Here is a 27,637-nt window from a genome sequence, read left to right as displayed (position 1 = left end):
TTCCTTGTTGTCAGTGTGTTTTGTAAACTGAATGGGGGATGACAGTGGCTGTTGGATTGCCACCGGAGTGCTGATAGTGACAGACAGGGCAGGGGGGCCTTCTGCTCTGTGTGTTGTGTTACCCACTGTCTGCTGTGTGTTGTTGTAGCGATACAGCCTTCACTTTGCTTGTCTGTGTGTGTGTGTATGACAGACTGGGCCTGGTCTGGGCTGCAGGAGTTGTCACAGGGCTGTGTGTGTGTGTATGACAGACTGGGCCTGGTCTGGGCTGCAGGGGTTGTCACAGGGCTGTGTGTGTGTGTATGACAGATTGGGCCTGGTCTGGGCTGCAGAGGTTGTCACAGGGCTGTGTGTGTGTGTGTATGACAGATTGGGCCTGGTCTGGGCTGCAAGAGTTGTCACAGGGCTGTGTGTGTGTGTATGACAGATTGGGCCTGGTCTGGGCTGCAGGGGTTGTCACAGGGCTGTGTGTGTGTGTATGACAGACTGGGCCTGGTCTGGGCTGCAGGAGTTGTCGCAGGGCTGTGTGTGTGTGTGTATGACAGATTGGGCGTGGTCTGGGCTGCAGAGGTTGTCACAGGGCTGTGTGTGTGTGTATGACAGATTGGGCCTGGTCTGGGCTGCAGAGGTTGTCACAGGGCTGTGTGTGTGTGTATGACAGACTGGACCTGGTCTGGGCTGCAGGGGTTGTCACAGGGCTGTGTGTGTGTGTATGACAGACTGGGCCTGGTCTGGGCTGCAGGGGTTGTCACAGAGCTGTGTGTGTGTGTGTATGACAGATTGGGCCTGGTCTGGGCTGCAGGGGTTGTCACAGGGCTGTGTGTGTGTGTGTATGACAGATTGGGCCTGGTCTGGGCTGCAGGGGTTGTCACAGAGCTGTGTGTGTGTGTGTATGACAGATTGGGCCTGGTCTGGGCTGCAGGGGTTGTCACAGGGCTGTGTGTGTGTGTGTATGACAGATTGGGCCTGGTCTGGGCTGCAGGGGTTGTCACAGGGCTGTGTGTGTGTGTGTGTGTGTGTGTGTGTGTGTGTGTGTGTGTGTGTGTGTGTGTATGACAGATTGGGCCTGGTCTGGGCTGCAGGGGTTGTCACAGGGCTGTGTATGTGTGTGTATGACAGATTGGGCCTGGTCTGGGCTGCAGGGGTTGTCACAGGGCTGTGTGTGTGTGTGTATGACAGATTGGGCCTGGTCTGGGCTGCAGGGGTTGTCACAGGGCTGTGTGTGTGTGTGTATGACAGATTGGGCCTGGTCTGGGCTGCAGGGGTTGTCACAGGGCTGTGTGTGTGTGTGTATGACAGACTGGACCTGGTCTGGGCTGCAGGGGTTGTCACAGGGCTGTGTGTGTGTGTATGACAGATTGGGCCTGGTCTGGGCTGCAGGGGTTGTCACAGGGCTGTGTGTGTGTGTGTATGACAGACTGGACCTGGTCTGGGCTGCAGGGGTTGTCACAGGGCTGTGTATGTGTGCCTGCTCTGTGTTCCTGTGTTCCTTGTTTGCACAGCCTAGGCAGGCGTCTCCCAGACGGAGATAAGAGGGAAACAATGCCAGCCTGGCCTGCCTGTTTACAATCCACCTTTTCTTACGTATCTCCCTTCCTCCCTCCGTCATTCCCCTGTCCTCTAGCTCTCCTCTCCAGGAGCTCTCCAGTGGGGTTGCACTAGTTGTTTAGTCTGTAGGAAGCATGGCTGTAGGACACCCGGTCACTTCCCCCTGGGCTCCACTGATGAGCTTACACAGAGCTGTCACTTTTCTCCATTAAGGAAAGGACCTTCCTAGTGTGGGACTGCTTTAAATCAAACCTCCCTCCCTCCATCTTTATTCCCCAGGGAGAGGGACAATGTTGTTTAACAAGAACGGGTTCCTTTTACAGCCTAGCACCCCGAGCCACAGACTCGCTTGCGTGTCTGTCTGTCTCTCTCACTCTGTGTGTGTGTGCGTGTGTGTGTGTGTGATCATACTGGAATAACTTGCTATGTGAGGGAATGTCCTGGTGATAAGGCAGGGAAACACCACATGTACACACACCTCTTGCCTCCCGCAGGTCTTACCCACATGCACACACACACACAATTTCAAAGATGTTGCTTTCGGAAAAGCTTTTCTTCCTGCCAGTCTGCATGCTTAATCACACACACCACCCCAGCAACAGAAACCCCAACCCCAAACTCAGTCTCTCTTCCGCACTCTTTCTAGCCCCTGTAGTCCAGGAGTGAAATTACCACAACCTTGAAATTAACTTGAACAGCATTCCCCTCTACTCCTCCCTCCCTCCTTCCTCTCCTTCTCTCTCTCCCTGCCCACCACAGTCAGCCAGATAGATTCCTTTTATGTACTCTCTCGCTTTTCTTTTTCTCACTCTGTCTGTCTTTCTGCGGAGAAGAGAACTGTAATACCCCTGTCTGATAACTGTGGAATGAGGATTCGTGCCTCTGCCAAGTGTGCGAAACCATTTTTCCATTCACAAATTCTCAGACGATTTAGAATGTGTGTCACTGCTTCTCGCAGTGCTTCAGAGCGTTTGCGGGGACATTTTTGCCCGGGCATGGCTGGGGGACACCCCCTCCCTCACTGTAGGCTCCTGTCTGGCCTCCTACTGCCTCTCAACTCATCTCAACCTTTTGAGAGATTATGTCCTAACCCTAACTCCAGGAAGCTATGGGAGGGAAGACACGGTGTGCTCCTGCTAATGTTTGTCTAATGTCCTCACGTCCTGGCTCTGTGCTGTGTGTGTAGTAGTGGGTGCTATAGCGATGTACTCCTGCATCCTGACAGGGCAGAGAGGCTGAGCGGTGGGTACCACGCTACTGCCTCATTGTGGTGGGATGATGGGGCGTGTAGGTCAGTTGTCTCACTATCTGTATCTGTCAGTGGGGACAAATGCAACTACCTGCCCAAGCTGGATTCCAATAGGCCTCAAAGTGCACGGGTAATGTTATGCAGGGCTACGTTAAGCAACCACTACTATAACCACGGGTAATGTTATGCAGGGCTACGTTAAGCAACCGCTACTATAACCACGGGTAATGTTATGCAGGGCTACGTTAAGCAACCACTACTATAACCACAGGTAATGTTATGCAGGGCTACGTTAAGCAACCACTACTATAACCACGGGTAATGTTATGCAGGGCTACGTTAAGCAACAACTACTATAACCACGGGTAATGTTATGCAGGGCTACGTTAAGCAACCACTACTATAACCACGGGTAATGTTATGCAGGGCTACGTTAAGCAACCACTACTATAACCACGGGTAATGTTATGCAGGGCTACGTTAAGCAACCACTACTATAACCACGGGTAATGTTATGCAGGGCTACGTTAAACAACCACTACTATAACCACGGGTAATGTTATGCAGGGCTACGTTAAGCAACCACTACTATAACCACGGGTAATGTTATGCAGGGCTACGTTAAGCAACCACTACTATAACCACGGGTAATGTTATGCAGGGCTACGTTAAACAACCACTACTATAACCACGGGTAATGTTATGCAGGGCTACGTTAAGCAACCACTACTATAACCACGGGTAATGTTATGCAGGGCTACGTTAAGCAACCACTACTATAACCACGGGTAATGTTATGCAGGGCTACGTTAAGCAACCACTACTATAACCACGGGTAATGTTATGCAGGGCTACGTTAAGCAACCACTACTATAACCACGGGTAATGTTATGCAGGGCTACGTTAAGCAACCACTACTATAACCACGGGTAATGTTATGCAGGGCTACGTTAAGCAACCGCTACTATAACCACGGGTAATGTTATGCAGGGCTACGTTAAGCAACAACTACTATAACCACGGGTAATGTTATGCAGGGCTACGTTAAGCAACAACTACTATAACCACGGGTAATGTTATGCAGGGCTACGTTAAGCAACCACTACTATAACCACGGGTAATGTTATGCAGGGCTACGTTAAGCAACCACTACTATAACCACGGGTAATGTTATGCAGGGCTACGTTAAGCAACCACTACTATAACCACGGGTAATGTTATGCAGGGCTACGTTAAGCAACCACTACTATAACCACGGGTAATGTTATGCAGGGCTACGTTAAGCAACCACTACTATAACCACGGGTAATGTTATGCAGGGCTACGTTAAGCAACCACTACTATAACCACGGGTAATGTTATGCAGGGCTACGTTAAGCAACCGCTACTATGGTTGAAATGGAGCCACATCGAGAACAACCTGATCTGGCCCCTGCTTTATCAGTTGCACTCTCTTGGCAGCGGGACAGGCCAGTAATTGTGTGCAGGTTTCGGTGCTGCATTCTTTGTTGCTTGTTTTCTGTTTGCGATTATTTGATTAGCCTCGAGCCTGTTTTTGAGTGTTCGCGAGCGATTTTGTGTGTGTGTGTGTGTGTGTGTGTGTGTGTGTGTGTGTGTGTGTGTGTGTGTGTGTGTGTGTGTGTGTGTGTGTGTGTGTGTGTGTGTGTGTGTGTGTGTGTAATAAAGGATAATAAGGCATTTCACCCTGGAGCCCAAACAGTGGGAAGGGGGTCTCCCAACTTTATTTTTCCATCTAACTTGGTGTTTACTGCTTGCCTCCAGTCCTGTCTAAAGTGAGTCACACAGTCAGTCCCACTCCCTCCACTCTACAAGGGTCTATGCAGAGGGGCCTTACTGCAAGCTGCGTTATTGCTACTCCACTCCCACATCAATGACCATCGCTGTGCATTATTCACATCCAGTATCCTACAGTATGTTCTCATTCTCAGTGTTGGAGTAGGTTGGGATTTTGTTCTGCCCAAGTACCTCACCCAAGGTCAGACTAGCCTGGTAGCAGATACATTTTTGCCCAAGCATATACAGATCTGGGACCAGGCTAGGGGCAGTTTTTGTCCATGGCTTTTTCTCTGTCATTATCTCTGTTTTTCAGTCTCTCGGTCCCAGCTTTGATGCACCTGTTCTGACCTTGCCTTCTGGATGATAGCGGGGTGGACAGGCCATAACTTGGGTGGTTGATGTCCTGGAGGGCAGGCAGTGTGTCCCCAGTGATGCGTTGGGCAGGCCGCACCACCCTCTGGAGAGCCCTGTGGTTGGGGAGAAGGGCTGTCCTGTGCAGTGTCCTGTCTCTGTATGTCTGCTGTAGTGTACAGTAGGATCCAGGTGGATGGGCTCAGTGTCTTAACCTGAGACGTGTGATCTTCAGTGACCCTTTTTTCAAGGAGCGTTCAGCTGTCTGATTCAGAGGAGGAAGTATATCAACACGTCAGTACTTTTATCACTGCTCTCCTCTCTCACGGCCTTTCTTTCTTTCTCTCTCACTTTCTGTCTTTTTCCTTCTCTCGTTCTCTGTTTCCGTCCCTCTCAAGTTCTCGCTTCCTTTCTTCCCCTCTCTCTCTCTCATCCTCTCTTTCGCTCTTGCTCTCTCTTTCACCCCCCCCCCCCCCTCCCCCCCATGTCTCTCGCTCTCTTTGAAAAGTAAGTGTGTTCTAAGCAGGAGCTTGGCCACAGTGACTGTGCATAGTACCAGTGGGGGTAATTGCCTAGCTCGGCCGTGCTCCTCCAGTATGGACATTTACCTCTATTGATGTGACCTTTATCTGGTCCCCGCTGTGTAGGCGGTAACATAACCACACAGCTAGAGTTACTCAAGCCAACACGACTTCCTTTAAGGTTTGCATTCTGAAGCGCTAGCTGTTCAATACAGCCTTCTGAATGGATGCTTCACACAGCCGCTGTACAGGAAATGCCTTGATTGAATGGGAAAAGCAATTTCGGCCTCAGCAATCCTGGAAACACACACATAGGCATTATGATAATCATTGAATCCCCGATTCATTCTATATTTAGGTCCATTGCGGCAAACATCTTTTCACTATTCTCCTTGTAGCTGCACAATGGGCTTGTCTCAGCAAAAAATGTATTGCTCACCTTGCTATGGAGGATTATGATTCATCTGTTCCTGTGAAGAACGTGGTAAGGACAGAGAGACAGACCAGTAAGTTTAGCTGTGGAAATGTGTTTTGGAGATGGGTGACTGTGTCCTGTTGGACTGTAATGTTTGAGTGTTTCGGTAAGTGTATCTCCTACTGTGAGAGTGCCTGTGCCGTGGTCTCTGACAGGGCGCGGCAGGTCTAAGCCCCTCATACCTTCTGTCATTCTGTCCGGCAGCTGCTGGTGCCAGGTCCATGGCAGAGAGAGAGAAAGACAGAGAGAAGCCCGGGCAGCGGGCACTGCCAGGCGGGCAAGCTTTCCTCTCCCTGCCTCCTACCCATTTCCTACTCAGCAGGTATCAGGCAGGCTAACACAGCCCAGCCTCTGTTCTTCTGGCAAACATGTCTTTGTGCTCGCACTGTGCAGTAAAGAGAAAACAATGGAGGTAGTGAGAGAGGGGGGAGGGAGATGGGAGAGAGGAGAGAGAGAGGAGAGTGAGGGGCAGAGGGAGGGAAAAAGAGAATGCATCTATTTCTTAGTCAAAAACAATTTGTACCTTCTGAAAATAGAACAGCAGGCCCACCATGCTTCATGTCCATTGTGTTCACAATCAGTATTCCTTTCCCACAGTTACCATGGGTTACTATTACTTAGTAAAAGTAGCTTTGGCCACTTTTAGCATATCAGAAAGCCCAGTGAATGTGGTCCGTGTGTCAGGTTAGATGGTGGGCTGGAGGTGCTGGTTCCTAGCCTGTATGGGAGGATTAGCACAGATGCTAATGCTAGTGTCAGTGGTTTGGCAGGGCAGAACCCCTCAGTGTCCAGGGTTAGCTGCTGGTGCTCTGTCATTACAGCCTGACTGCCAGCGCTGGAGGCTATGGCACCAGGCCTGGACAAACACGCACGGGTGCAAGCAGGCAGGCACGCACACACAAACAGAGGAAGTGGAAAGGCAGGGCCAGGGGGATTCTCACACAGATGGCCCACTGACACGGGACACAGCGCCCATGGCAGACTAAGAGGACATGCAGAGAGAGAGGGAGGTGAAAGAGAGGAGAGAAGGAAAGAGAGTTAATGAATGAGAGGCTCCATGTAGAGGTGAGACAGATATTGTGAGGTGGCCAGGAAACTGGGACTGTGTTCTATATAGTAAACACTTCAACTCCAGGTGATACCACCTGTCCACCCAGTCTTATTCCTGGCCACGTCCACTCTGACCACCTCACACCCACAGAGAGGGGACTGGAGGTAGAATGGAGCTCCAATTCAGGGGCTCAATGTGGCACAGCCAGGCTACTCAACAATGGCTCAAAATAGCTAGAAGGCTAATTGCTAGCAGGCTGGCCGTTTGGGTCCTTTCTATATTTTCCACCATTGAGCCTTTTGTTGAGAGGCTTTCTGAACTACAGTAGGATCAGCTTCAACTCTCGTAGACGATGTCCCTCTGAAACGATCACAGTCTCTTTCTGGCGCGGCTGGGAAAGTTTCCTGTCTGCAGCTCGCTCGTTCAGATTCACCAATCACTTCCCTCTCTTTCCCTCGCTTGTTCCCTTCCAGAAACGACTGCTGTTACACTGCTCATTAATGCTGGAAAAATAACCAGGCCAGTCCGCCTGCATTACTCATAGCACAGGTGGACCCAAACCCCCATAAAAATATCTGGGGACTACATACAGATGTCTTCATTTTAATGATTCCCCCCTTATTTTCCTATAAACCAGATGGATGTAAGAGATTACAAGTGTATATAGTATTATTATCATTTTTTCCATGTCTTTTATTCTAGCATTTTTCCATATCTACTCTTCAATTCCATTTTTGTAGGTCCAGAGTGATAGTGGAGGGAAATGCCTAGAGCCTATTATTTATCATTGTGTAGGTCTGCGGGGTTACAAGCCAACCTAGAGACATGGCTGTTGTGTGCAGCAGAGAGACAAAGAGAGAGAGGGAGGGGGAGAGAGAGAGAGAGAGAGAGAGAGGGGGGGGGAGAGAGAGAGAGAGGAGAGAGAGAGAGAGAGAGAGAGAGAGAGAGAGAGAGAGAGGAGAGAGAGAGAGAGAGAGGAGAGAGAGAGAGGAGAGAGATGGCAACTATTCAGCCAAATTGCTGTAGAGTGGGTGGCATTTTACACCCATGAATAATAACTGTAGGATTTAGCAGCTGAGACATGAGGATAGATGGAGGAAAACACACCAGCAAGAGGAGAGACAGAAACAGTCTATCACTCGGTTTCAAAACAGCAAACGTAGTGAGGGAGTGTGAATGAGTGGTGTGCATGGTTACGTAGAGGGAGTGTGTGAGGAAGGAGAAATATATGGAAATAGCACACTGCCCCCAGCCTTGCAGTAGCCCAGTGTACAGCAAAACAGCACAACACACTGGCCTAACTGTCTGTTTGAACCACATGCAAACACAGTCAAGAGATCAGTTGTGATGACGACAGGTCCATAAAACAAGACTGCTCAGGTTCAGCCCACCAGGCCCAGCCCACCAGGTTCAGCCCACCAGGTTCAGCCCACCAGGTTCAGCCCACCAGGTTCAGCCCACCAGGCCCATGCTATCCTCTGACACAAATAAAGGATCTCCCTTGCTCGCTTTACTTACAGTGCCTTCGAAAAACTATTCACACCCCTTGACTTTTTCCACATTTAGAATGAATTAAAATGTCCTTTTTGGTCAACGATCTAACACAAAATACTCTGTCAACGTGGAAGACAAATTCTAACACAGCTTTGCACACCTGGACTGTAGAATAAATAAACAGCCATTTTCAAGTCAAAACTGTAACTAGGCCACTCAGGAACATTCAATGTCGTCTTGGTAAGCAACTCCAGTGTAGATTTGGCCTTGTGTTTTAGGTTATTGTCCTGCTAAAAGGTGAATTTGTCTCCCAGTGGCTGTTGGAATGCAGACAGATCCAGGTTTTCCTCTAGGTTTTTGCCTGTGTTTAGTTCCATTCCGTTTCTTTTTATCCTAACAGCCACTATGGGTGTGCCGAGTAGTCGGACAAAACGAGTATCGTAACGGATATGGGCAATTTTCTGGATACGATTAAGATCCAAGTATTCTTTGTAATTATCCATGATCAGAAAAAAGACTTTTTCGGGTGCCAGCACGCGTCTTTCTCATGTCAGGCAGTCATGTGCGAGGTTCTACTTGGTCTAAATAACTCAACTGGCTGTAAAGAGAAGGGCGGGCTGTACAGTTGATCCTGCTGCTCTTATTGGATAGAGTGAAGCTGTATTTCTCCGTCCACTTGCTTCATAATTTCACCCGATCAGTTTTCCTCGCATGTTTTCGGTCTGATGGTTTAGATTACTGCTGCCTGCAACTATGATATATCACACGGCGAGGACATTTGCGATCAAGCTATCAATGTGCATAATATCTAACAACTGGGGAAAGTTCATTTCTTTGCCATATTTTTTGCAGTTTTACTTTACTGCCTCATTGCAAACAGGATGCATTTTTTTGAATATTTTTTATTCTGTACAGGCTTCCTTCTTTTCACTCTGTCATTTAGGTTAGTATTGTGGAGTAACTACAATGTTGTTGATCCATCCTCAGTTTTCTCCTATCACAGCCATTAAACTCTGTAACTGTTTTAATGTCACCATTGGCCTCATAGTGAAATCCCTGAGTGGTTTCCTTCCTTTCCGGCAACTGAGTTAGGAAGGACACCTGTATCTTTGTAGTGACAGGGTGTATTGATACACCATCCAAAAATGTGTAACTCATAACTTCACCATGCTCAAAGGGATATTCAATGTATGATTTTTTTTTTTTTACATTTACCCATCTACCAATAGGTGCCCTTCTTTGCGAGGCATTGGAAAACCTCCCTGGTATTTGTCGTTGAATCTGTGTTTGAAATTCACTGCTCGAGTGAGGGAACTTAGTCGAGCAGTGAACTTGTGTGTGGTACAGAGATAAGGTAGTAATTCATGTTAAACACTATTATTGCACACAGTGAGATCATGCAACTTATTATGTGACTTGTTAAGCACATTTTTACTCTTGAACTTATTTAGGCTTGCCATAACAAAGGGGTTGAATAATTATTGACTCAAGACATTTTAGCTTTTAAATTTTAATTCATTTCTAAACATTTCTAACTGGCAACTTCGTTAAATAGTACCCGCAAAACACCAGTCTCAACGTCAACAGTGAAGAGGCGACTCCGGGATGCTGGCCTTCTAGGCAGAGTTCCTCTGTCCAGTGTCATTGTTCGTTTTCCCATCTTAATCTTATATTTTTATTGACCAGTCTGAGATATGGCTTTTTCTTTGCAACACTGCCTAGAAGGCCAGCATGCCGTAGTCACCTCTTCACTGTTGACATTGAGACTGGTGTTTTGCGGGTACTATTTAATGAAGCTGCCAGTTGAGGACTTGTGAGGCGTCTGTTTCTCAAACTAGACACTCTAATGTACTTGTCCTCTTGCTCAGTTGTGCACCGGGGCCTCCCACTCCTCTTTCTATTCTGGTTAGAGCCAGTTTGCGCTGTTCTGTGAAGGGAGTAGTAAACAGCGTTGTACCAGATCTTCAGTTTCTTGGAAATTTCTCACATGGACTAGCATTCATTTCTCAGAACAAGAATAGACTGACAAGTTTCAGAAGAAAGTTATTTGTTTCTGGCCATTTTGAGCCTGTAATCGAACCCACAAATCCAGTTTTATTGCTTCTTTAATCAGAGCTAACACAACGTGCCATTGGAACACAGGAGTGATGGTTGCTGATAATGGGCCTCTGAATGCCTATGTAGATATTCCATTGAAAATCTGCCATTTCCAGCTACAAACATCATTTACAACATTAACAATGTCTACACTGTATTTCTGATCAATTTGATGTTATTTAATTGGACAAAATATTTGCTTTTCTTTCAAAAACAAGGACATTTCGAAGTCTATGCTTGTAATATTTCTACACAGACAATATTTCCATACATTCAGGGCTGTTTGGTCTAGTAATCATACTGTAAATATGAGTGTTTTTTTCACACAGCCGTGTGCTACTGGTTCTTTTGTAATCAACCAAACACAGGAGGAGCTTCAGAGCAGGACAAAAGGAAGAAGGGAAGTGATACAATGTCATGGGATAAACCAGATATTGTGTCTCTGTTTGTGTCACCTGGTGAAACCCCTGAGCGTAGCCAACCCCACTAGGCTGTGGTGTAACTAAGTAAAAAATACTTTTTAAGTACTACCTAAGTCATTTTTGGGGGGTATCTGTACTTTACCATTTATTTTTGTTGACAACTTTTACTTTTACTCCACTACATTCATAAAGAAAATGTGTACTTTTTACTCCCGTACAATTCACGCACCTATCAATATAACATGGGGTCATCCCATGTCTCTGATCTGGCAGACTCACTTAGCACAAGTACTGCGTTTGTAAATGATGTCTGAGTGTTGGAATTTGCCCCTGGCTGTCTGTAAATACATTAACAAAACAGTGTAAGGAATTTAATGTATGGCATTTACTTTTTACTTTTAGTCAAGTATGAAAAGTACCTTTTCCACCACTGTTTGTAAATACGTTTAAAAGCAGATACTTTTTGACTTTTACTCAAGTAGTATTTTACTGGGTGACATTTACTTGAGTCATTTTCTATTAAGGTATCTTTATTTTGACTCAAGTATGACAATGTAATACTTTTTCTACCACTGCCAGCATGATCAAAGGTCACCTGTGGAGAATAGAGCGGGGAAAATCTGCTTTCTGGTTCTGCCTGACGCTCCCAATGGTGCAAAGGCCAAGTGTGTTAAGATATTAAGCTGGAGAATTACGCAAACAGGGCACAAGCTCTGGAAACAGGCTAGAATTTCCTTTGTTGTTTTTTGACATGATGGGGAAAATAAGTAGTGTTATTACTACTGTAACTAATAACTCGTGATAATGTATTGTAAAGTACAGCACAGATCAAATTCCAATGATGATACTAGTAACATTCATTCTGTATGGTATTCTCACACCCCAGACCGGTATGTCCTTTTTTGGTGTCGTATTTTGTGCTGTAGTGGTAATGGAAGATGGGTGTGTATTTGACTTGTCTGGTCAGCCATTCAGAGTTGAGGTTTTTACCGAATCCTCGATCACGCTGTCTGGCAGCTACACCCACAAACCTTTTGACTGGAGTCTGACTTACACACACACACACACACACACACACACACACACACACACACACACACACACACACACACACACACACACACACACACACACACACACACACACACACACACACACCACACACACACACACACACACACACACACACAGAGAGAGAGAGTAGTGAGATACTTCCCAGAGGTCCTCCAGCAGATGTGTGGCATTTCTGTCTGGCCCATGGAGATGGTGGAATGTGAAACCTCGTAATGCTCCTCCGATTTTCCATTCCTGCTGCGTACACATCCCATTATCAATTTTATATGAAAGTAGGAAATTCCTTTAAAGCGCTAGCGCGATGTGGCTGCGGGGGCCATCAGCTGAGGGGGCATTCCTGGCTGGGGGGCCTCAGGGCCCAAGGAGGAGGAGGACAGGGCTCCAGGGTGGCCTTTTCATGGCCACATTAATGGTGGTATTAAACACTGTTATACTACTTCACCTATTTTCTCTCTCTCTCTCTCTCTCTCTCTCTCTCTCTCTCCCCCCCAAAATAGACCTGCTTCTGGTAATTTGCAGCTGAAATGGAGTATAACTGGGCAAAAATATATTTTGTGTCGGTGTGTGTAGGACGTGTTGAAACCTTTGGAAGAGGTGATTGAAATTGTCAGGTTTTTCAAACTTATTTCACAGATTACCGCTGGCTGTAATTAAACAGAGGCTGAGGAATATGATCATGCAGTGGGGTGAGCTTAATAGGAGCTGTTGATAGAAAGTGCAGTATGGTTTGCAGTGTGAACAAACTGTTCCTAACCAGGAGGAGTTTCTATCATTCAGTAATATTGCAGCCTGACTGTTGCCCACAGATGGACGGGCTTGAAGTTGTAACATTTCCAAGAGCTGAAGTCAGTCGTGACAGCTGAACTTGTACCCTGACAATACAGACAGTGCTCCATTCAGCCTGACAATGCCTCACCTTTGTCGGGTCTCCCATGAACGCTCCACAGACGACAGATTTCTGCCGGAGCAAAAGAGACTTTCTCCAAATACAGAACAGATGCCTATAACATTCCCTGGTTGTTTCTGACTGTGCTTTAAACTCTCAGGAGTAGTGCTAAGTGATGAAAGAGGATGTTGAGTAAGCTCACGTCAGAGTTTCCTGGTGCGTTGATGTGGCCGAGGCGGGCTGGAGATTGTTGGTTTCCTTTTCCTGTGCGGTTAATCTTAATGTCGTAGAGACCAAGAAAATATGATATAGGCCTAACAATAATATTGTGCTAGCATGAGGCTTTTATTGTCTTTTCCTACCGTTTGACAGTTTTGTCCTGTTTAGAGGTTGTGGACTATTTTAGCTGTATACCTAGCTTCTTTCTGGGACCAGGTAGAGTAGTAGAGAACAGTCATAAAGGTCCCAGAGTTGTCTCAGCTCCTGGCCTGGCCCACTAGAAGCCATGTTTTACCACCACAGCAGGTGTTTGGTAGTTCTGTTCATGTGAGAGCCCTTAGAGAGCTCTGTCACAGTGGTGGAGCTCTGAGAGAATTCCAGATAGTGGGGAAAAGGACAAGGAAATATTTCTCCCCTCTCCAGGTCGGAAAAAAAAACATTGCAGTTGATTATGTGGATTGTTTACTTGTGGATTAATCCCCTCCACTCCTCTTTCTGATCCCCCTCTAGACATCTATACACCCCCCCCCCCCCCCCCCCCCCACACACACACACACACACACACACACACACACACACACACACACACACACACACACACACACACACACACACACTGGCTGATGGTTGTGTGATTGGAGGGAAGGCAGTTGTGACTCCAGTGTGTGTCCCAGAAGAGCCAGTGTAGTGTGTGGTGTGCTGCCCTCCACCCCAGTGAGACAGCAGCTGCTAACGTTATGTAAGCACTGTGCTGCACTACTCTGCACTGCTCCATGCTGTCAGTATGCATTAACCCAGCCCAGCCCTGAGAGAGAGAGAGGTGGGGGATAGGGGGGGTTGCCCAGCGCTCTTGAGCAAGCGCGCGCGCGCGCGCGTGTGTGTGTGTGTGTGTGTGTGTGTGTGTGTGTGTGTGTGTGTGTGTGTGTGTGTGTGTGTGTGTGTGTGTGTGTGTGTGTGTGTGTGTGTGAGAGCTCATAGTAATAATACCAAAAATGGTTGAATTGTATATATCAATATCTCAGAGGTTTATGTAATGTTTCCTGGCGACCTCCATCACTGATTGGTGGTATCTAGCACTCTCTAGAGAGAGAGAGAGCGAGAGAGGTAAAATAGGAAATAGTGTTGAGGGAGAGAGAGAGAGAGGTAATATAGGAAATAGTGTTGAGAGAGGTAATATAGGAAATAGTGTTGAGAGAGGTAATATAGGAAATAGTGTTAAGGGAGAGAGAGAGGTAATATAGGAAATAGTGTTGAGGGAGAGAGAGAGAGAGAGAGGTAATATAGGAAATAGTGTTGAGGGAGAGAGAGAGAGGTAATATAGGAAATAGTGTTGAAGGAGAGAGAGAGGTAAGATAGGAAATAGTGTTGAGGGAGAGAGAGAGGTAAGATAGGAAATAGTGTTGAGAGAGAGAGAGGTAATATAGGAAATAGTGTTGAGAGAGAGAGAGGAAATATAGGAAATAGTGTTGAGAGAGAGAGAGGTAATATAGGAAATAGTGTTGAGGGAGAGAGAGAGAGGTAATATAGGAAATAGTGTTGAGGGAGAGAGAGAGAGGTAAGATAGGAAATAGTGTTGAGGGAGAGAGAGAGAGAGAGAGAGGGGTAATATAGGAAATAGTGTTGCAGTGGATGTCCTGCTGCTGAACTAATATCCCCTGGCACATTGTTCACTCCTACTTCACTGGAGAGTGAAGGGTATTTCCTCAGAGATACAGGCCGAGCGCAGAGAGAGAAGCCCATCTTCTGACAATTTATATCTCACTTCGGAGAAATGCTATAAGCCACCGGCTTACTAGAAAATGGAAGGATGGAAGGAGAGTCCACCAAAGTTAGTTAACACTGATACTGTATTTTATCTCACTCTGTAAGTGTTAACACACATCAGTTATTGATACAGGCATATTCACTTTTTGAGCTTTGAATATAGTACAGTATTGCCGCAGGCTTGGCGTAGGCAGTTGTGGATAAGTCGTGTTATCCCCCAGTATGGGACTAGAGTAATACTCAGCCTGTGGGTTTTCCCCGTGTTTTCCGCTTCCTCCTTCCCTGTCCTCCTGATCCCAGCTGGACTGGAAAGTGTCCCAATGGTAGTGACAGGAAGTCCCATACAGGCAGGAACACCTATGCTGTTGTGGGGGTTGGTGTGGTTGCTTGGTTGGCAGCCCAGCCCAGGGCTCTGGGTCTCTCTGGGGCCCTGCTCCAACACAGGGTCTATTTGTGTGGCTCCCGCCCCAGCCGTGTGGCTCCCGCCCCAGCCTCGTTAATCAGACCAGGGCCCTCCCTCCCCTCCCCTCCCTTCTTATTGGAGCCCAAAGCTGTTTTCCTTCCCACTACCATTCATTACCAACACACATGTTGAAGGCCAATCAGGAGGGACCTGCTCTGCTCTCTCTAGCCGTGAGTGTAAAGGAACAGGAAACGTTAGCATGCTCCGTTACCGCGGGTACCGTACCGCTGAGCCATGCTATCTCGCAGGAGAACTACTGGAAAAACAATTATCTCCCAAATGTTCTTAATAAGGGATAATTGGGTTTATCTTCCTACTTTACTGGGTAAAAAAACGAGGCTACGATGTTTCCTGACCGTGAGTCACTCCGTCGCTCTCTGACTGACTCCGTGATCCAGTGGGAACCTCTAATAAATGAAAAGTCACGGTCAGGTTACATCAGAGGCCCCTTCTCGAAAATGAACTTGTCCACGGAGTGGATTCATTATGTTATAACAGACATGGAGAAATAAAAGAGACACAGTTGTCTTCTTTCCTTGGGCAGGGCCAAATGACTTGGAAAAATGCGCTGTCAAATAGGGGGACTGGAAGCACAGAGAGAGGAGAACAAGTGGAATATGCTCTGTCACAACCCCTGTGTGTTTGTGTTTGTGTCTGTGTGTGTTTCTGTTTTCCATGGGTGGTGTTTGGTCACGGAAAGAAAGAGAGCGAGATCAATCCAGCTCCTCCTCTCCCTCCTAGGGAAGGAACATGTTGTTGAGTGACCCAGTAGGAATCTGACTAACTTTCCTCCTCATGTGGAACCAAGTGTTTCCACCGCTTGCCAGTCAGAGAGTCAGTCAGTGTTTACTCCCTGAGTCCATGTCTTATAGCCTGCTCCCTGTCAGGAAACCTGGGGTGGGCCCTCAAGGTGCGAGAGAGCGCTGGGCCCCTCCGGCCCCCGCCCTGCTGTATGGTAAACATGAATGAAAATGTTTTCTTGATCTTTTTCCTACTGCTTAGTCTTAAGCCCGTGTCCCGTCCTTTATGTTCTTCGTAGAGCGGAAGCTGTGTGCGACTCCCTCTCTCATGCTCTCTCTCTTTCTCTCTCTCTCTCTCTCTCTCTCTCACGCTCTCTCTCTTTCTCAGTAGTCTTGTTCTTTGTTGTCAGGGGAGTCAAGTTCACACCTCTCGTGACCACTTCCTTTAGCGTCAGCAGCTTGATTCCGGCTACACGCCTCTCTCTATCGCTCTCTCAATCTCACAGCTTTTGTTGCCATTCAACACAAAAACACTCGGGCGGGAATTTCTGTCGGTGTTGTGTTAAAACACAGCCACATACACTGCCGTTCAAAAGTTTGGGGTCACTTAGAAATGTCCTTGTTTTTGAAAAAAAAGCAATTTTTTCCATTAAAATAACATCCAATTGATCAGAAATACAGTGTAGACATGGTTAATATGTTGTAAATGACTATTGTAGCTGGAAACAGCTGATTTTGAATGGAATATCTGCATAGGTGTACAGAGGCCCATTATCAGCAACCATCACTTTTGTGTTCCAGTGACACGTTGTGTTAGCTAATCCAAGTTTATCATTTTAAAAGGCTAAATGATCATTAGAAAACCCTTTTGCAATTATGTTAGCACAGCTGAAAACTGTTGTTCTGATTAAAGAAGCAATAAAACTGGCCTACTTGAGACTAGTTGAGTATCTGGAGCATCAGCATTAGTGGGTTCGATTACAGGCTCAAAATGGTCAGAAACAGATAACTTTCTTCTGAAACTCGTCAGTCTATTCTTGTTCTGAGAAATGAATGCTATTCCATGTGAGACATTTCCAAGAAACTGAAGATCTCGTACAACGCTGTTTACTACTCCCTTCACAGAACAGTGCAACCTGTCTCTATCGAGAATAGAAAGAGGAGTGGGAGGCCCTGGTGCACAACTGAGCAAGAGGACAAGTACATTAGAGTGTCTAGTTTGAGAAACAGATGCCTCACAAGTCCTTAACTGGCAGCTTCATTAAATAGTACCCGCAAAACACCAGTCTCAACATCAACAGTGAAGAGGCGACTCTGGGATGCTGGCCTTCTAGTCAGAGTTGCAAAGAAATCCATCTCAAACTGGCCAATAAAAATAAAAGATTAAGATGGGCAAACGAACACAGACACTGGAGTCGCCTCTTCACTGTTGACGTTGAGACTGGTGTTTTGCGGGTACTATTTAATGAAGCAGCCAAAAATCCAGCCACCCTAGTCATAGACTGTTCTCTCTGCTACTGCACGGCAAGCGGTACCAGAGCGCCAAGTCTAGGTCCAAGAGGCTTCTAAACAGCTTCTGCCCCCAAGCTATAAGACTCCTGAACAGCTAATCAAATGGCTACCCAGACTATTTGCACCTCCCTCCCCCCACGCTGCTACTACTCTCTGTTATTATCTATGCATAGCCACTTTAACAACCCTACCTGCATGTACATCATTATCTCAATTACCTAGACACCGGTGCCCCCGCACATTGAGTCTGTACCGGTACCCCCTGTATATAGCCCCGCTATTGTTATTTACTGCTGCTCTTTACTCATTTGTTTTTCTTATCTCTTACTTTTTTAAACTTTTTTTTAAACTTATTTTCTTAGAACTGCATCGTTGGTTAAGGGCTTGTAAGTAAGCATTTCACTGTAAAGTCTACACCTGTTATATTTGGTGCATGTGACAAATGATTTGATATTCCATAAGAAATCTGCCGTTTCCAGTTACATTTTAGTCATTTAGCAGACGCTCTTATCCAGAGCGACTTACAGTAGTGAATGCATACATTTCATACATTTATTTTTTTCGTACTGGCCCCCCGTGGGAATTGAACCTACAACCCTGGCGTTGCAAACACCATGCTGGCGTTGCAATCACCATGCTCTACCAACTGAGCCACAGGGAAGGCACAGGGAAGGCACAATAGTCATTTATAACATTAACAATGTCTACACTATTTCTGATCAATGTGATGTTATTTTAATGGGCAAAATAACTGCTTTTCTTTAAAAAACAAGAACATTTTTAAGTGACCCCAAACTTTTGAATGGTGGTGTATATGGCTACATTCAGGCATTGAAATATTGGCCCGGAACACGAATAAAATAAGCCATCAGAACAAAACAGCAATACAGTATTGAATCCACAGGGGTGTTAGAATAATTTAAGTGTGGAACTTTTGTTGCTGAACAGACACAGTATATTACTCATGGCTTTTCTCTGAGTCTCAGCAGTTCCTCACCGTTCCAAGGCCACTTGAGTGGTCTATCAAAAAGTGTCCTTCGCCACCACACTTCCAATCCACTCAGACAAGTCTACAGACAGATCATTTTAGATATGCAGGCAGAAATACCATTTTTTTCTTGGAGTTTCTCCCCACATCCCTCTCTTCTCTCTACATAAAATCCTTATTATGTAAGCAGCCGGAATATTGTTGCAGCTGCTCTGTTGAGAAATGTTCTTAGACTTATTTCCATCAGCAGCTTAAGCCTTCAACTGTGAATACCCAGCTGGGATCTGGTGCCTTATTAACATAAACAGGGAAGACACTCAATGGATAGTAATGAATGGATTAATTCTATTGGACAGGTTACAAAACCATCTAATGTTTAGTGTACATACTGCATCTTATTCAATGAAATAATAGTCAATGAAGCCAGTTTTAAGCGATTCAGTTATTTCCATCACGCCGAGTTTAAAAAATATAGTTTATAGTGTCTCTAAAGTCACCCATATTATGGGTCAGTATAACATTAAATAAAACGTCAGTTACGTCATACAGCTTCTACAGTAAGCCTACGGTACAGTTGTCAGTAAACGAGGTATCACAAACCTATTGTGGCTTAATCAGGTTCATGAACTTGCTCTTCCTTATTCTACTTTGCCAGGGTTAGAGAGAACCGTGTACTGTACACACTGTACTGTATGAATGGTTGGTCAAGAAAGACACAACTATATTGCAGTTCTTACAGTACAGCTACATGGTAACTGTTCATTCATATAATATGAGTAGGGCTCTGCGTTTTTCTTAATAAGCACTGACCCAGGAAAACCTCTGGGCCCTACTTAGAGGCCAATTCTATTGTAGGCTATAACCAAGGCTCAGGTTTTTTTTCTTGCTTGTGTCACATGGTCAGGAGAAATCAGGTCTCCAAACACAACTACACCTGGTTTCCCATCAACTTCTGTCTAGGTCCAATTAATAGAAGAAGCCATATTTCGAATCAAATCACATTTTATTAGTCACATGCGCCGAATACAACAGGTGTCGACCTTACAGTGAAATGCTTACTTACAAGCACTTAACCAACAATGCAGTTTTAAGAAGAATAAGTGTTAAAGTATTTACTCAAATAAACTGAAGTAAAAAAGAAAAAAAAGAAGCAAATAGAAAATTAACAAATAATTAAAGAGCAAAAGTAAAATAACAGTAGTGAGGCTATAGGGGGTACTGGTACAGAGTTCCAGCCTGGCACATTGTCTGCAGTCAGTCAGTCAGTCAGTCAGTCAGTCAATCAGTAGTGTGAGGTAGTGTTCCATCTGGTCTCCCCAGCCTGTTGGATAGAATTCCTGTGCTGACCGCCACAGCTGTGAGTCCCCCCCCGCTACTTCAACCAGACGCTAAAAGAAGCCCTCTTGTCCCGCCGACCGACACATTCCTCCAGCTTATGGTCATAATCACATTAAATGTCTAAGTCCACTTGATACAAGGCTTTTACTGGACTGAATAACATTTGTTGTCTAAAAACTGTGAATAGAGCAGAACTGTTTCCCCTATGGCATGTTTCTTTAGATGCTGTCTGTTGATATGAGTAGATAGAGGTACATCAACAGGCCTTCCTCTCCTTACCTGGCCTCCTCCTCACTGTGGCTGTGAAGAGCGGAGAGCGGAGAGCAGTGGATGTCGCTCTTGGGGATGTTGCTGTGTACGGTGTTGTGTCTGTGGAGGTGTGACTGCTGGTTGTTTTCAGCCCTGAGTGGTTTAACAACACTTGGCCATGGCTGAGTGTGACCCTGTTGTCCTGTCGATGTACTCTATCTGACTGTGTGTGTCCTCCTTTCTCCTATCTGCTTGTCACGGAGATTCTCTCCTTTCTCCTCCTCTTTTGCTCTTTCTTTCGCTCCCTCGTTTGTCCTCTTTCTCTCTCCCCCTCCCCTCTCCCCCTCTCTCTCTAAACTTGCCAAGTGCTATCATGAAAGAGAGGACCACAATGACTTTTTGTGTTCATCCTCGAAGATTCTTAATCAAGTGCATAATGTGTACCTTGCTTTTAAATGATCAAATAAACTGAACTCTCTCTCTCTGACTTGGCTGCAGTGACACTGGCCTTCTCTATAATTAATTCAGGCCTGGTAACCAGCTTTGTAAAGTGGGTCACTTTACTCCTGTGTCTTAGTTTAGCTTGAATATGAATGGATATTGAGGCTCACTCAGGCATTGTTATTGTCATGCGTACGGGGCGTCTTCCTCCCAGTGCGGCTGTTAAAGAGACAGACACCGCTGCTAAAATATAGACGCTCTGTCTGAAGTGGCTTTTTGAAAAACCCCAGCAGAAAGACTGACTGACAGACAGACAGGGAGATATTCTTGGCTCTGGGTAACATCCCCATTTCCCCCTTCCAATTAGCTCTTTATTAGGAGTGTGGACAGGGCAGGCAGCCTGCTTTCCAATGACAACATTATTATAGGGGGCCTCAGAGGATGGCCCTGGTCCCTGCAGCATCAGGCTTGCACAAGACGCTCCATTTCCCTACAGTCACTATCTAATCCCCTGGGCGGGGAGACAGGGACTCTGGTAAGGGCACTACTTTATCTTGAGGAAGCCTTTTACAGCCTATCACACCCTCCGTTATACCGAGATTAGCTGGGAAAGACTCTGTGCAGACACAGCAGTTTCTGTATCAAAGTCCATAATGAATAGGACAGCCAAGGCTAGAGTATCAGCATACTACCCGCATCTAACATCCCTGTGGTGAGTCTGCAGTCAACCTGAAGCCGTGGCTTGATACCTGAATCAGGTAAACAGCTGGAGAACTGATGTGGGAGGTCATTTTTGATGTTTTCGACACCCGTTGACAAATTACATCATACTTTTCAAACTGTTTGGGATGTGTTTATATTATCAGACCTTTTATCATAAACAAACCATTTCTGACTCATAATCAATGACTCTGATTATTTATTATTTTATACAAGTTTTAAGGCATCTGAAATTCCAAGACAAACCCTGTTTTAAGCTGGTGATAATGTCACGTCATGATTGCGGTGTTAAAACGGGTGTTGAACTAACCTTTCAGGCAGCTCTATAAGTGTGTCCTCTCAACACCTTGAGTGAAAGGCTTTGGTGTGAACACACCTTTGTTTATCATAGTGCCTAGGTGTTGTCAGCCAGCCTCTTGACACTCTGCTGCTGGACTGAATGAACACAATGCTTTGGAAGCCCTTCAGTTCTCCCCCCCCTCTCTTGACTAAGCTCTCCTTTTAAAGGAAGGTAATGTATGAAGGTCTGATCGTCTGATTGTGGCCCTCCCATTTCACAATCCTCTGTCTGGGGGAGATTAGCTCCTCTGGGCCATGGGCCCGCCACCTGTAATCATTCCTGGAGGGGGTGCGGCAGTGTTGCGTCACACCGAGACTGAGTGTGTGTGTGAACGGAGTGCTCTTCATTGATAACTGTGTCCGCTATCAACAGGGTAGCCCAACCTACTTCCTGTACTGTGTGTCTCTTGTTTGGCCATACAGACATTCCCTACCAAAACCAGATACCTAGCTCTACCAAGGCCTTCCTCCCATGGCATGTTGACTGTAGGCAGTGGGGGATGTAGACTGCCTTTGTTTGATCAACATCCAGGGTTTCCACAAATAGGGTCAACAGGACAACCAGAGCCAGTTACCCTCTATACCCACCCTGTGAAAAAACGTGGTGTGTACAAAACAATGGTGGAAAATAGACCTCTTTCCCATGCCTTGGCAGTTTCGGATTACACTTAGTTTCCTGCGGATTTCAGGGAATTTCATCAGAAGGCAGTTGGTTCATCAGAGCGCTGTGTGTGTTGGAGGGTATGGATGAGGAAGTGACTGTCGTACCAGGGGAGGACAAAGCTAGGGGCTATTGTTCAGCTCCCAGTAGTGAGAAAACAGCTGTGCCCTTAACCACACCACTGTGTAACGCAGCACACTGCGCTGACACGGGAGGGAAGCAATTAACAAGTTCTCTCTCACACTCCGGCTGGAGGAACAAGATTTATAGGAATAAGGTGGTCTGACTTGTTAATAATATATTGCCAGACATGCAGTATGTATGGTGGAATTTAATTTGCATCATACGGAACAGTCTTGTAGTGGCAGTTGATTTGGAGTACCCTTGTGTTGTGACCACTTCTGTCTAGGTAAAGGTGGCTAGCGTCTGACTGGAGAAGCTGACGCCAACAATATGAAAACGTTCACCTTTTCTGGCTGCAAACCACTTATGATTGAGTGTTTATGTGTTGAAGTGCACAGAGTCCCCTGTCTCCTCAACCTCAGTGTCAATCAGCATGTTTCCAGTGGGACCCGATAAAACGGGGGACCGGCTCGTACAGGATATGGGTATGTGCTGCTGTTGTGCTGCCCTGTCCCCGAGCCCATCAATTACACAGCCATAAAGCTCTCATTTCAGCCCAGAGAATTCCGCCCCAGCACACCAGAAATCCCACCAGATGCTCCTCGGTGCTCTTAAAAACCCCAAAGCTTCATAAAAAAAGAGAGGGAGACAGAGAGAAAAAAAAGTGCGGGGCGGGTGTGTATCGGGAGGCGAAACTAGTGGAAACTGGACAGACGGGGCCTTGATAGGTTTAACAGGCTGACTCAGAGCAGCGCAGGGCCAGATCCCACCTCATATAACAAGAGTAGGCTTGGCGGGGACGCCGGCTGCTATTGCTGCTGCTGCTGAGACTCACAGGCAGCCCAGGCTAGCTATCATGGCCTGGCTAGGTTGTTTTTCGGGGGGAGAGAGGAGAGGCGGGTGACACCGACAGACAGACAGACAGACAGACAGACAGACAGACAGACAGAGGGGGAGTGGGTACGTGGACTCACCCCTACCAGACCCCACTGAACCTGGTAACCTCACAGCCCCCCCCCCCCCAATGAAGATGTGAGAACGGGGCTCCACTGTAGAGAAGAGGGACAACGAGAGATCTAGTGAGGGGAGGGAGGGTGGGAACGGATTCTCATTCCTTTGTTTTGGACATGACAACCATATTGGGTGTCATTGAGTCATCAGCTCACCCCACCCACACCTCTGATGGCGTGACGCTGACTGGGGCCTGTGCAAGTGTTAGTGTGAGTGTGTCGACACATGACCCCCCCCTCTCCATCACAGCCACAGAAAGACACAGTGATTTGGAGACGTGATTTGGTTGAGAAAATGACACTGATTATCTGTTCCCGGATGCGGCGTGTCCGTGGACGTGCATGTCGCTCTCTCTTGCCCAGCAGTGAGCGCTGGGTTCACTGTGTGATTAATGCCCATTAAAGGCCATGTGGTTCCCATTTTGGTTCAGCCCAAATCCTGTCTCCCAACACGCTGATTACAGAGCAGCGGCCCAGTGGCCCAGCTCTCTCTGCTACACCTGCTGAAGCCTGGCTCCCGGACCCTGAGTCCCCTGATTGTTTCCTGGGTCTAGTCTGCTTCTGGAGCCTCTCTGGGGTTTCACATGGTGGTGTTAGTTAGTGTAACTAGTATTGATGATTTCATTAGGGGGAACTGTGTCTGTCTGAAGGCTATGGGATCTGAGGTTCTGTGAATGTATTAAGGCTGTTGAAAGGAAAGTGATGTGTTATTCTTTACTTTCAGGAATGCACACACACACATACACACACACACACACACACACACACACACACACACACACACACACACACACACACACACACACACACACACACACACACACACACACACACACACACACACAGGGGATATTGTATTGAAACCGCAGTCTTGACAAGTCCTCAGAGTGGAGGAATCCATGTGTAGGCCTGGCCAACCAACCAGCTCCCTCCGAGATCAGACGTTTGTCTGTTGTCCAACAGCACACAGAGAGATCCTTCTCTCCTTTTGACTTCACCGCAGAACAAACACCAGCGTCAAGCCCACTCAAATGAAAGATGGCTGCCGACGCCATCAGGAAATCCACTTAGGCCGATTTCCCGGCTCTTGTGAAGAGTAACACGACACTCGACCTCAGCTGTCAGGGGAGCGCTCAGGGCCCCCACTTGAAAGAAAGTGTGACGCTGATGTCATGACCGCAGCTATTCTCTGAATTCCACGCTGATGTACTACTCATCCTTCAGTGCTGTGCTTTCCATCAAGCCCGACCTGTCAAGAACAGACTTGGGGATTGGACTGGTGGACAGGAGGGAAGAGGGGAGGCGGGATGTGCAGCTGGAGAGGGGGAGAGAAAAACAACAGAACCCTCTGATGTGTTTGTGTGCTGCAACGTGGAGCCCCTCTCTTTCTGTTCTCCCCTCATTACCTCTAACACAGGAACAGGGTTGAATCCTGCCCCCTTTTTGTCCGTTGTGCCATTCTTCAAATGTACTTTTCAGTTTCCTCCCATAAATGTTTAAATGTCCCCATTAAGTATACGGTAATTGCATTGTCTCTGTGTAACGCCCCTGGCTACGAGACTAATTAAAGCAGAAACAGGAGTTTAGGCATATTTATTAAGACGACTTTGATTAATTATGGAAGACAGATGTGTGACTTTAAATGAGAGATATTAAGAGCGAGATGATCCTCCAGCACCCAGACTAGTTTAGACGGCCGAAGGAGGGAGGGGGAAAAGGGAGAGAGAGAAAGGGTGAGGGAGAGAAAGAGAGCGACAGAGAGAAAGAGGGTACTGAAACAGGACACGCTCACACAGGGGGCTTTGTTCCCCCAGCAGCATATTTGTAGGCAGTGTTTTTGTTTAGTTTTTTTCGGGGCTCTGCTATTCTCTCCGAGTGAAAGGCGATGGGGCAGACATGTGAGGCCGTGACTGATGCCAGAGAAATGTGTCAGAGGGGCACGTGGCGAGGCGCGGGCGGTGGGCGCTTTGTCCCCCTGCCTCCCTGCCACTTCAGCCCATTATATGGCCTTAATTGGCCCTTCATTATGGGATCTCAGTCGTGTTAGGGAGGCCGGCTGCCCTGGTTGCCCTGGTGAATAGGACTTCGGCTGAAGCAACATGCTGTAGAGGGCTGACAGTTTCTGGGCTGGAGAGAAGGAGAGGAGAAGAGAGGAGAGAAAAGGAGAAAGGGAGAAGGGAGGGGAGAGAAAGAGAGAGGAGGAGAAAAGAGGAGAGGCGAGGGGAGGGGGAAGGTTGTCGTCTAGGACAGAGGAGGTGTCAGGCCGATGCAGGTGCACCTGACAGGGCGCTCGTCTGTTTCCATGGTTTCAGACCCATTGGCAGGGGCAGGGATTAGGGTGAGGAGGGGGAGCAGGGCAGGAGGTGATGAAAGGCCCGGTGGCCTGAGGGTACCCCACACTGTGATACATTTAGCTTCTTAATGCCACTTCCAATGATCCCACTAACTCTCCTGTATTACTACACATTACATTTTTATCAGCTGAATAATGTTGTGGGAGCAGGAGGGTCTTTTCATCTCCACCTAGCACTCAGTTCAGATCTCTTCAGTTTAAACAGAGACAATGGTTGTCAGGCACTGTTTTGTGAGGGAATTACTGTAAACATTGGCCTTGGTTGCTATAGATTAACACAATGGCATCCAGTGGGTTTTTTTTCAGGCTCTGCCTTCCTCAGTTTGTCACGCACGTTTTCCCGTCTTATACCTTGGCCAAACAATGCACTTTGTATCTTCTGTTGAGTAACAGCGGTACTTTAAATTGAACAAGTGTTTAAGAATCAATCGAGGGATTACGTAAGAGGCCTGTTACGTTCAGAGTGCTGTTGTCTTTGTGGTGCATCCATCCATGCCATGTGCCAACGTCACGCTGCTACGGTGCTGCTACACAGACGAGCATGGCAGGATTTTTTTGATGTTTCGGAGAAATGGAAAGAGGGATTAAGATTAGAAAGTACCATAATGTGTGTTGTATTAAATGCTCATTCCTTGTAATCCAATTGAGACTGAGACAATAATAATGAGTGTAGCTGTGACGGCTTCTTTCCGACAGCACCACTGCAGTAGGCAGGAGAGAGGATGAATTAGTGCACGGATAATACTGGGGGTATTTTTGGACTGCGGAACATACAGGATAAACATGGAACTTGTTTTGAGTGATTATCTAAGGAAGGCCAATGGATAGGAAAGTGTGTGTGGAACTGGAAGTTCTCTATTTCTAATACAGGGACTGCTTTTTTTGTTTCCAATTTCCAGTCAGTGCTCCCTTTTTAGGAAAGAGGACATTTCATATTTCCTCTAACTGTTTTATGACTAATTATCAACAAATGCAGTTCAAGTGCTTCAGAGTTTACTGGAGAACTTACTGTTATTTGCCAGTATGAGTATTTATTGGAGCCTCTATACAGTATTTGTCATCTAAATTCCTCTTACGTGCTCCAGAAATGAGAATGGACCTCTCCCAGATTTATCCCAGCATTGAGTAATGGGTGCCATGGACGTGCGCGTCATTCACAAGCCCCGGTAGTGATTTTTTGAGATAAAAAAGAAGAGCAGGGATCGCCCACTAGAAGTCAATAATCACAGCGCTTACTCCAGCTTCTCTCAGAGGAACTCCTGCTCTCCGGCTGCCAACAGGCTGCCAACAGGCCCACATTGAAACAAATGGCCCACTTCTCCTCAAAAGAGGATTCATCTATGTTCTGTATAGCTACAACCCGTGGGTTTGGTATGTGGTGGAAATGTGCAGCTAGCTCAGACTTGGCAAGAGACTTGGCTTTTTGAAAATAGCTTTGTATTCTATCCTAACCTTCAGCGTTGAGAGAGAGAGACAGAATAGTTCTGCTGATATTTCTGTAGTTATATTATGGTGTTTTCAAACTTGATGGAAATGTAAAATGATTTGAGGGACCTTATCAAGAATGTTTTTATAGAAGTTTTATGGAGGCAGGTATGGCCTACATTTTGTAGTTCTAGCAGCAACCTTTGAGTAAGTTCTGTGGGCCAAATGAGATCAAATCAAATTTTATTTGTCACATGCCGAATACCACAAACAGGTGTAGACCTTACCGTGAAATGCTTACTTAAAAGTCCTTAAACAACAATTTTT

The 27,637-nt window shown here is 46.5% G+C and overlaps 1 protein-coding gene across 3 annotated transcripts in view; it reads left to right on the top strand.

Annotated features, from left to right (window-relative positions):
* LOC106607821 (HIVEP zinc finger 2) overlaps positions 1–27,637 on the top strand; it is a 97,947-nt gene that overhangs the window by 34,929 nt on the left and 35,381 nt on the right. The window lies entirely within an intron of this gene.

Source organism: Salmo salar, chromosome 06 (genome assembly GCF_965601325.2).
Source record: "Salmo salar chromosome 06, fSalSal1, whole genome shotgun sequence".
Classification (NCBI taxonomy): Eukaryota; Metazoa; Chordata; class Actinopteri; order Salmoniformes; family Salmonidae; genus Salmo; species Salmo salar.
Note: the sequence above shows the minus strand (reverse complement) of the source record. Positions and strands in the feature narration are given on the sequence as shown.